The sequence below is a fragment of the Lithobates pipiens genome, unplaced genomic scaffold (assembly GCF_037356315.1).
Source record: "Lithobates pipiens isolate NorthernLeopardFrog02 unplaced genomic scaffold, aLitPip1_a1.2 Scaffold_23, whole genome shotgun sequence".
Taxonomy (NCBI): Eukaryota; Metazoa; Chordata; class Amphibia; order Anura; family Ranidae; genus Lithobates; species Lithobates pipiens.
The window spans coordinates 333,762,124-333,772,382 of NW_027507785.1; the positions used below are offsets into that span (position 1 = coordinate 333,762,124).

The window sequence follows — 10,259 nt, forward strand, 5'->3', positions numbered from 1 at the left end:
AATCCCCCTGCTCTGGGATCAGAACCCCAAACCCACCCAACCTCACCCCATCTCCCCCTTCTCTGTGATCAGAATCCCAAACCCACCCCATGCCCCCCTTCTCTGGGATCAGAACCCCAAACCCACCCAACCTCACCCCAAGCCCCCTTCTCTGGGATAAGAACCCCAAATCCCCCTGCTCTGGGATCAGAACCCCAAACCCACCCAACCTCACCCCATCTCCCCCTTCTCTGGGATCAGAATCCCAAACCCACCCCATGTCCCCCTTCTCTGGGATCAGAACCCCAAACCCACCCAACCTCACCCCATGCCTCCCTTCACTGGGATCAGAACCCCAAATCCACCCATATCCCCCTTCTCTGGAATCAGAACCCCAAACCCACCCCATGCCCCCCTTCTCTGGGATCAGAACCCCAAAACCCACCCCATGCCCCCTTCTCTGGGATAAGAACCCCAAATCCACCCATATCCCCCTTCTCTGGAATCAGAACCCTAAACCCACCCAACCTCACCCTGTGTCCCCCTTCTCTGGGATCAGAACCCCAAACCCACCCCATGCCCCCTTCTATGGGATCAGAACCCCAAACCCACCCTATGCCCCCCTTCTCTGGGATAAGAACCCCAAACCCACCCAACCTCACCCCATGTCCCCCTTCACTGGGATCAGAACCCCAAATCCACCCATGCCCCCCTTCTCTGGAATCAGAACCCCAAACCCACCCAACCTCACCCCAAGCCCCCTTCTCTGGGATAGGAACCCCAAATCCCCCTGCTCTGGGATCAGAACCCCAAACCCACCCAACCTCACCCCATCTCCCCCTTCTCTGTGATCAGAATCCCAAACCCACCCCATGCCCCCCTTCTCTGGGATCAGAACCCTAAACCCACCCCATGCCCCCCTTCTATTGGATCAGAACCCCAAACCCACCCAACCTCACCCCATCTCCCCCTTCTCTATGATCAGAATCCCAAACCCACCCCATGCCCCCCTTCTCTGGGATCAGAACCCTAAACCCACCCCATGCCCCCCTTCTATTGGATCAGAACGCCAAACCCACCGAACCTCACCCCATCTCCCCCTTCTCTGTGATCAGAATCCCAAACCCACCCCATGCCCCCCTTCTATTGGATCAGAACCCCAAACCAACCCAACCTCACCCGGTGCCCCCCTTCTCTGGGATCAGAACCCCAAAGCAAACCCCACTTCATGTCCCTCCTATCACCAAAGTTGAAGAGCGTTTTTTATTATCCACATAACTTTAGGATAGTTTGTAAGATTGTAGCAGTTGACTTCATAGTCAGAGTTTCTTTATCACAATGTATGTTATATAATCTTCATCTATTTGTCACCATATAATTAGCCGGGTCAGAGACCAGGCCTCAAAAAATTGTTGAAAACTCATAATTGTTCCTCTCCACGGAAATCTTTAGTAAAAGGCGAAAGATTTATTCGATCTGAAGAGAAACCAGAGTATACCGACATGAGAGGAGAGAGAACCGCCCACTGAAGGACGGCCCCCGCCCACCTGATGGAGAGCCCACCCCTCATTATATTTCATATCATTTATAATCCTCCATATCACTTCCATCACACACACCGAGCTAGAGAATATGAGGAGAGACAAGAATATCGATTATTATATTCATCAGGCCGATAAATCTCTATAGAAGATGAGCGATCTGTATGCAAATCACCTGGAACCCCGAGAGAGAGGGCTCATGGGAGTGGGCGGAGCCTCTTCTCCACCACGCCTCCCCCCCAGTCTATCAATAGGAGTCCTGATCACCGACACAAATGTAGCGGATCGGAAGGAATGTTTCCATCTACAGGAAGTGTGAGAACCTCCTGAGGACTCATCTCTACAATATAAAAGAGACGTGTATTTGTCACATGGGATTTTAAATAAAGTTTTAAAAAAAACTCAGAACATATGTCAATGGTTGTCATTTTCCTGCATTTGAAACTTATATTAACGAGTTCAGCTCCAGAAGGTGCGTTTTTGGGGATTTTTTTTTTTGCGATACGGCGCTGCGTTACTTTAACTGACAATTGCGCGGTTGTGCAGCATAAATAAAATTGATGTCCTTTTATTTTCCCAATAAGCGCATATTGATTGGTCTGTGCAAAAGTTATAACATCTAGAAACTATGGGATAGTTTTATTCAATTTTATTTATTTTTTGCTAGTAATGGCGGCGATTAGCGACTGCGATAGTGCAGAAAACAAATCTGACGTTTTTGACACTTTTTTGAGAATCAGCGACACTAATACAGTGGTAAGTGCTGAATAATATACACTGTCACTGTACTAAGGTCCCTATCACACTGGGGCGGTGGGTACGTCAGCGGTAAAGCGCTGCTATTTTTAGCAGCGATTTGCCGCCATTTTAGCGGCGCTATTCAGCTTCTAGCGGGGAGCTTTTACACCCCCCGCTAGCGATTGAGAAAGGGTTAAAACCACCCGCAAAGCGCTGCTGCCGGCGATATAGCCGCCCTGCCCATTGAAATCAGCGTTAAAGGAGCGATATACACACCGCTCCTTCACCGCTCCAAAGATGTGGCTAGCAGGACTTTTTTTTTAGCATCCTGCCAGCGCACCGCTCCAGTCTGAGAGCCCTCTGGGGCTTTCACACTGGAGACAAAGCAGCTGCTCTTTCAGGGCGCTTTGCAGGCACTATTTGTAGCGCCTGCAGGGCCGCTGATAGGCCAGTACAACTGGCCCTGTTGTACCGGGCCCGACCAGCAGGGGGGCCCGGGCAACCTTAACAGATAAGCAATTTAATGTAAAAAAAAACACATCCGTGATCAGAGTCCACCTCCAACAATCACTATACCGCCATACAGAACACAACACCACCCTATACTCCTGCCACCCACCCCCCACACGTTACATTTTATTTTTTTATTTTTTGCTGATAGACACGTTCGTGATTAGGTGGAGGCAGGGGAGGGATTATTTCTTGTATTTCGGGCGCGAAAGAATACCTATTCTGCACCCGCTCCTCATCCCGGCCAGCGTGTCCTCTGTAGTGGCAGTGCGTGCTGCCCCCCCTGGTGGTGCTGCGGAGTGATACCTCTCTCCGCATGAGAATTAGCAGAAGTAGCACTGGCAGTGAGGTAACAGGCGAGCAGCGGCGGCAGACGGAAGAAGTCATTGGCAGAGGCATCCCATCTAACTAGTTCGTGGACCCTCAAGTCCAGGCAGCAGCAAGATCACGGAGGAAGTGACTCCTGGGGCCCAGCTAACAATTATACAGGTGTGTGCTTGGTTGGGGGGGGGGGGGGGGGGGTAGGGGCTTCAAGATCTACTACTACTGCAGCAGCATCTATATATTATGGCATTGGCGGCATGGGTGACACTGTCTGCAGGTATCACATGCGTTACGGCAGGTATCACATGCGTTACGACAGGTATCACATGCGTTACGGCAGGTATCACATGCGTTACGACAGGTATCACATGCGTTACGACAGGTATCACATGCGTTACGGCATCGGTGGCACTGTCTGCAGCACAATATCGTAATGGTGGCATGGTATGGGTAGCATTGTCTTTGCAGTACATTATGGCATTGGCATGTCCCTCTGTCAAGTCGCTGATTGCCACCATTACTAGTAAAAATAAATAAAAAATACATAAATACAGAAAAATCAGATTGTAGATGCTATAACTTTTGCGTAAACCAATCAATAAACACTTTTTTTCGATTTTTTTTTTTTTTACAAAAAATATGTTGCAGAATACATATTGGCCTAAAATATTGAAGAAATTTGATTTACATTTTTTTATTGGATACGTTTTATTGTAGTAAAAAATATATTTTTTGTTTTTATTTTTTGTTTAGAAAAGCAAAAAACGCAGAGGTGACCAAATACCACTAAAAGAAATCTCTATTTGTGAGGGGAAAAATTACATACATTTTATTTAAGTACAGAGTCGCATGACCAAGCAATTGTCAGTTAAAATAACAAAGTGCTATATCGCAAAAAATTGCCTGGTCATGGAGGGGGGTAAATCTTCCAGAGGGCAAGTGGCCTTCCTGGGTTGCTGAGAGAAAAATAAATATCACTTGTAGACAAACCTGCACTGTGTTTTAAGGCGGGGTCTGGGGAGGGGCCAGGGGAGGGGCTGAAGGAGGGACCAGGGGCGGGACCGGGGTGGAGCTGAAGGGGGCCCCACTAATTGGGCTGTACGGGGCCCCATGATTTCTATCAGCGGCCCTGAGCGCCTGCAAAGCACCCCAGTGTGAAAGCGGTCTGATAACACTGGCTGGGAAGGGGTTAACATCTAGGGGCGATGTTATAATAGTGCTCTAATTGGCTTCAAAAAAAGGGTGGACTCAGGGCGCAGCGCACCCAGCTGTGCGACAATTCTCCTCCTGACACGTCACCTGATTGGCCGAGAGGAGAAGTAATTCTATTGGGCGCCGAGGAGGAAGAGGGAGGAGACGCAGGGGGAAGCCGCCGCCCAGAGGAAGCACTGCCCGAATCCTAGATGGGGTAAGTGGGGGGTTGGTGACCGATTGACCAACTGGGGGGATGTGCCTGTGACCCGACCAACTGGGGGTTTGCTGCCCCACCAAAAAAATAAATAAATATGTATATATATATATATATATATATATATATATATATATATCTCACAAAAGTAAATACACCCCTCACATTTGTGTAAATCTTTTCTTCTCTCTTTTCATGTGACAACACTGAAGAAATGACACTTGTCTACAATGTAAAGTAGTGAGTGTACAGCTTGTATAACAGTGTAAATTTCCTATCCCCTCAAAATAACTCAACACACAGCCATTAATGTCTAAACCGCTGGCAACAAAAGTCAGTACACCCCTAAGTGAAAATCTCCAAATTGGGCCCAAAGTGTCAATATTTTGTGTGGCCGCCATTATTTTCCAGCACTGCCTTCACCCTCTTGGGCATGGAGGTCACCAGAGCTTCACAGGTCACCACTGGAGTCCTCTTCCCCTCCCCATGATGACATCACGGAGCTGGTGGATGTTGGAGACCTTCCCCTCCTCCACCTTCCGTTTGAGGATCCCCCACAGATGATCAATAGGGTTTAGGTCTGGAGACATGCTTGGCCAGTCCATCACCTTTACCCTCAGCTTCTATAGTAAGGCAGTGGTGGTGTTGGAGGTGTGTTTGGGGTGGTTATCATGTTGGAATACTGCCCTGCGGTCCAGTCTCTGAAGGGAGGGGATCATGCTCTGCTTCAGTATGTCACAGTACATGTTGGCATTCATGGTCCCCTCAATGATCTGTAGCCCCCCAGTGCCGGCAGCACTCATGCAGCCCTAGACCATGACACCCCCACCACCATGCCTGACTGTAGACAAGACACACTTGTCATTGTCCTCCTCACCTGGTTGCCCCCACACACGCTTGTCACCATCTGACACCAAATGCGTTTATCTTGGTCTCATCAGACCACAGGACATGGTTCCAGTAATCCATCTCCTTAGTCTGCTTGTCTTCAGCAAACTGTGGTCTTTCTTGTGCACCATCTTTATAAGAGCCTTCCTTCTGGGATGACAGCCATGCAGACCAATTTGATGCAGTGTGCGGCGTATGGTCTGAGCACTGACAGGCTGACCCCCCCACCCCTACAACCTCTGCAGCAATGCTGGCAGCACTCATACATCTATTTCCCAAAGACAACCTCTGAATATGACGCTGAGCACGTGACCTCAACTTCTTTGGTGGACCATGGCGAGGCCTGTTCTGAGGGGAACCTGTCCTGTTATACCGCTGTATGGTCTTGGCCACCGTGCTGCAGCTCAGTTTCAGGGTCTTGGCAATCTTCTTATAGCCTAGGCCATCTTTATGTAGAGCAACAGTTCTTTTTTTTCAGATCCTCAGAGAGTTCTTTGCCATGAGGTGCCATGTTGAACTTCTAGTGACCAGTATGATAGAGTGAGAGCGATAACACCAAATTTAATACACCTGCTCCCCATTAGGGATGAGCTTCGCGTTTGAGTCAAACCCATGTTCAACTCGAACATTGGCTGTTTGCCTGTTCGGCGAATTCCAAACATTATGGGCCGTTTGTGCCAAATTGGAGTGGCGTCTCACAGCCCATAATTCACTGCGGCATCACAGTGCATTGCTGGCTGATGATTGGCCAAGCATGCACTATGACCCGCATGCTTGGCCAATCACAGCGCCGTCTGTACAGTGAGCTGTAATTGACCAAAGCCAGGGTGGCTTTGGCCAATTATGGCTCAGGGGGTTTAGTACACGACCCACACTATATAAGGCCGCCTGCGCGGCGGCCTTGCGTAGTGTGTTGCGTCGGCGAGGAGAGAGATAGAAGGAGAGACAGTGTCTTTGAATTTCATTTTGAAGCTGTTGCAATTACAGTCGGTGTATTGTGCCACCTACACAGTGTGCACTTAAAACTACCCCTATTGCTGGTGTTCTCATAGTAATAATGCTACAGGCAGGCAGTTGATTCTGCTAGCTGCAGTATAATCAGTATATACGTCCCAGCTTTGTGCAGCTACATCTCCCTGCAGGCCATTACCATGTCTGGAAGGCCAACAAGGAGAGGTAGACAGGCGCGAGCTGATAAAAGAGGGCAAGTGGGCTCTGTGTCTAGAGGCAACAGTGCTGGTCAGACATGGACACGGTGCATCCTCATCAGCACGTGGCCATGGGACACGCTTGTCCTTATTTTCAGCAGCTGGACGTGTTGAGCCGAAGACTTGGTAGAGTGGATGACCAAGCCCTCTCCATCCTCCTCATCCTCTCTCACCCAGGCTCAGGGTACTGGCAAAGCAGCTGCCAACGCGCCCTCTTCCATCGGATCAATGGCATCAGCCACTCCTTCCCTAGCCCCACCATGTCCTCCTGAGGAGTCCCTCGAACTGTTTGAGCACAGTGTTGGGTACATGTTCCATGAGGATGCCCAGTGTTTTGAAGGCTCTGATACCCAACTAGAGGAAGGCAGTAAAGTGAGCCCAGAGAGAGGGGGTGCCCAAGAATCACAGCAATCTGGTAGTCATGTTCCACCAGCTGCAGCATACTGCCAGTGATGAGGAGGGAGGGGATGATGAGGGCACTGACTCCACGTGGGTGCCTGATAGGAGAGAGGAGGAGGAGGCACATGTCCAACGAGGCAGGATGCCCTCCGGGGGCCAGCTTAGGGGCAGCACACCGACTGAATCACACCGCAGAGCTCCGCCTGTGCAGGGCGCTTCCTCTGCGCGTTATTCTAAAAGTTCTTTGGTGTGGGCCTTTTTTGAGACGAGTGCATCAGATCGCACCACTGCTATTTGCAACATATGTCTCAAGCGTATCTCGGGTGGCCAAAACATCAGCCGCTTGGGCACCACATGCTTGACCAGACATATGTTGACCTGCCATGCAGCTCGTTGGCAAGCGTACCTCAAAGACCCACACCAAAGAACAAAGCGGACCTCTCCTTGCTCCTCATCAGCTGGCATCTCCAACCCCACTAGACCTTCAGTCCTCTCTGAAACCTGCTCTGAGAGGAATGAATGTGTAGAATTAGGTGTGTCACAGCCAAGTGCTTCCGGGCACTCTGCTAGCAGTACACCCACGTCCGATTATAGCAGGCAAATGTCCCTGCCCCAGCTGCTGGACCGGCGGAAGAAGTTCACTCCCAGCCATCCACATGCCCAGCGGTTGAATGCTAGCTTGGCTAAATTGCTAGCACTTCAACTGCTGCCTTTTCAGTTGGTAGACTCGGCCCCCTTCCGTGAGTTTGTACAATGTGCGGTTCCTCAGTGGCAGGTCCCCAAACGCCACTTTTTCTCACGGAAGGCGATTCCGGCTCTCTACCGGCATGTGGAAGGCAATGTCTTGGCCTCGCTGGACAGGGCGGTCAGCGGTAAGGTGCATATTACCGCTGACTCATGGTCCAGCAGGCATGGACAGGGACGTTACCTGTCTTTCACGGCCCATTGGGTCACTCTTCTGGCAGCTGGGAAGGATGCAGGACAAGGTGCAGTAGTGTTGGAGGTTGTTCCGCCACCACGCCTCCAAAATGCTACTATTGGTTGTAAAACACCTCTCTCCTCCACCCCCTCCTCTTCTTCTTCCTCCATGGCCTCTTCCAGTGCTTTGTCCTCGGAACCAGCGGTGCTCCGTAGGCGTTCCAGGGGCTACGCAAGTACGCAGGCAAAACGATGCCATGCCGTGCTTGCGCTGGTGTGTTTGGGGGACAGGAGCCACACTGGGGCAGAGATTCTGTCAGCTCTGCAGGGGCAGGCCGAGAGGTGGTTGACACCACGCCAGCTTAAGCCAGGAATGGTGGTTTGCGACAATGGCACCAACCTCCTCTCCGCCCTCCGACAGGGACAACTGACCCATGTGCCCTGTTTGGCTCACGTCCTTAACTTGGTGGTGCAGCGGTTCTTGGGCAGGTACCCCGGCTTACAGGATGTCCTGAGGCAAGCCAGGAAAGTCTGTGTGCATTTCCGCCGATCATTTAATGCCTGTGCTCGGCTGGCTGAGCTCCAAAAGGAAGTGAACCTGCCCAAGAACCGCCTTATATGTGACATGCCCACCAGGTGGAACTCAACGTTGGCCATGCTGCAGCGGCTGCACACTCAGCAGAGGGCCATCAATGAGTACCTGTGCGACTACGGCACAAGGACAAGGTCAAGGGAGCTTGTTTTTTTTTCCCCATGCAAGTGGGCCATGATCAGGGATGCATGCACTGTCCTGTCAGCATTTGAGGAGGCCACGAGGATGGTGAGCAGTGACAGTGCATGCATCAGTGACACTGTACCTCTTGTCCACCTGTTGAAGCGGATATAGATGTTAAAGAGCACGGGCGACAGGGGTGATCCTTGAGGGACTCTGCATGTAATTTTTCATGCTTCCGAAGTGAACGTTCCTAGTTTTTCTAGAAGCCCAGGTTCTGAATCTGGGGAAGCAACTGTCAGCAGTGAGAAGTCCCTCCATACTAAAGGAGAGCCGGGAACATACACATCAGGTGCCGGCAGGTGCCTAGGCACTAGGAAAGAGTAGATGGGTAACAGGAAGGGTAGAGGGGGAAGTGCCAGGGAGGCTGATCCAGGGCTGGAGCATCCCAATAAGTACGCTCCATTGAGTGACATTGGTGATCCCAGTCAGGGACCAGCACTGCTGGAGGGACTCTCCTAGCTCCCGGGGGAAGAACTCCTTCAGTGAGAGTGGGGGGAAAGTCAAGGGAAAGGAAAGACAGATTCTGGTGGTAGGGGACTTAATTCTTAGAAGGACAGAGCAAGAGTGGATCCGGGGGGCAATAGGGCAATTGCCCCCTCCAAGAATGTGGGTGATAGCGTGGGCCGGCGGTTCCGCGGGTGTTGTTCCAGGCAGGCGGCTCCGCGGGTGATATCGCGGGCGGGCAGTTCCGCGGGTGTCATTCCGGGCGGGCGGCTTCGCAGATGATAGTGCCTGCGGGGGGTTCCGCGGGTGTCGTTCCGGATGGGAGACAGCGCAGGCGGCCGATTCCGCGGGTGTCGTTCAGGTCGGGCGGCTCCGCGGGTGACAGCACGGGCAGGTGAGGGGGGGGGCAGCTGGGCGGCTCAGTGTTTGAGTGGGCTGCTGGCCAATCAGAAAGCCGTCGGGCAGGAAAGCAGGGAGATGACATCATCTCTCACTGCCCTGCATCTCTGCAGTTCCGCCTTCACTGTGCGGGAAGCAGTGGGCAGCAGAGAGATTACATTATCTCTCTGCTGCCTAACTTCCCTCTGGGACACAGAAAAAGACCACCTTAGCAGGAAAGTGACACAGTAGGTGACAATCCGCTACGCGGCAAGTGACAAACCTCAATGTGTGGCAGGCTACATGGCAAGTGACAATCCGCAATGTGTGGCAGGCTACGTGGCAAGTGACAATCCGCAATGTGTGGCAGGTGACCTGGCAAGTGACAATCCGCAATGTGTGGCAGGCTACGTGGCAAGTGACAATCCGCAATGTGTGGCAGGCGACAATCCGCAATGTGTGGAAGGCTATGTGGCAAGTGACAATCCACAATGTGTGGCAGGACGACGTGGCAAGTGACAATCTGCATTTGGTGACAAGTGACAATGTGCAGTGTGTGGCAAGTGATGTGGCAAGTGACAATCCGCATTTGGTGGCAGGCGACGTGGCAAGTGACAATGTGCAGTGTGTGGTAAGTGACGTGGCAAGTGACAATCCGCATTTGGTGGCAGGCTACGTGGCAAGTGACAATCCGAAATGTGTGGCAGGTGACGTGGCAAGTGACAATCCGCAATGTGTGGCAGGCTATG

The 10,259-nt window shown here is 51.6% G+C and overlaps 1 non-coding gene across 1 annotated transcript; it reads right to left on the minus strand.

Annotated features, from left to right (window-relative positions):
* Positions 1-1,359: 1,359 nt before the first annotated feature.
* Positions 1,360-1,475, minus strand: LOC143928579 (U5 spliceosomal RNA). The gene has a single exon (XR_013262424.1). It is a non-coding gene; the product is annotated as a U5 spliceosomal RNA (small nuclear RNA).
* Between the last annotated feature and the right edge of the window lie 8,784 nt (positions 1,476-10,259).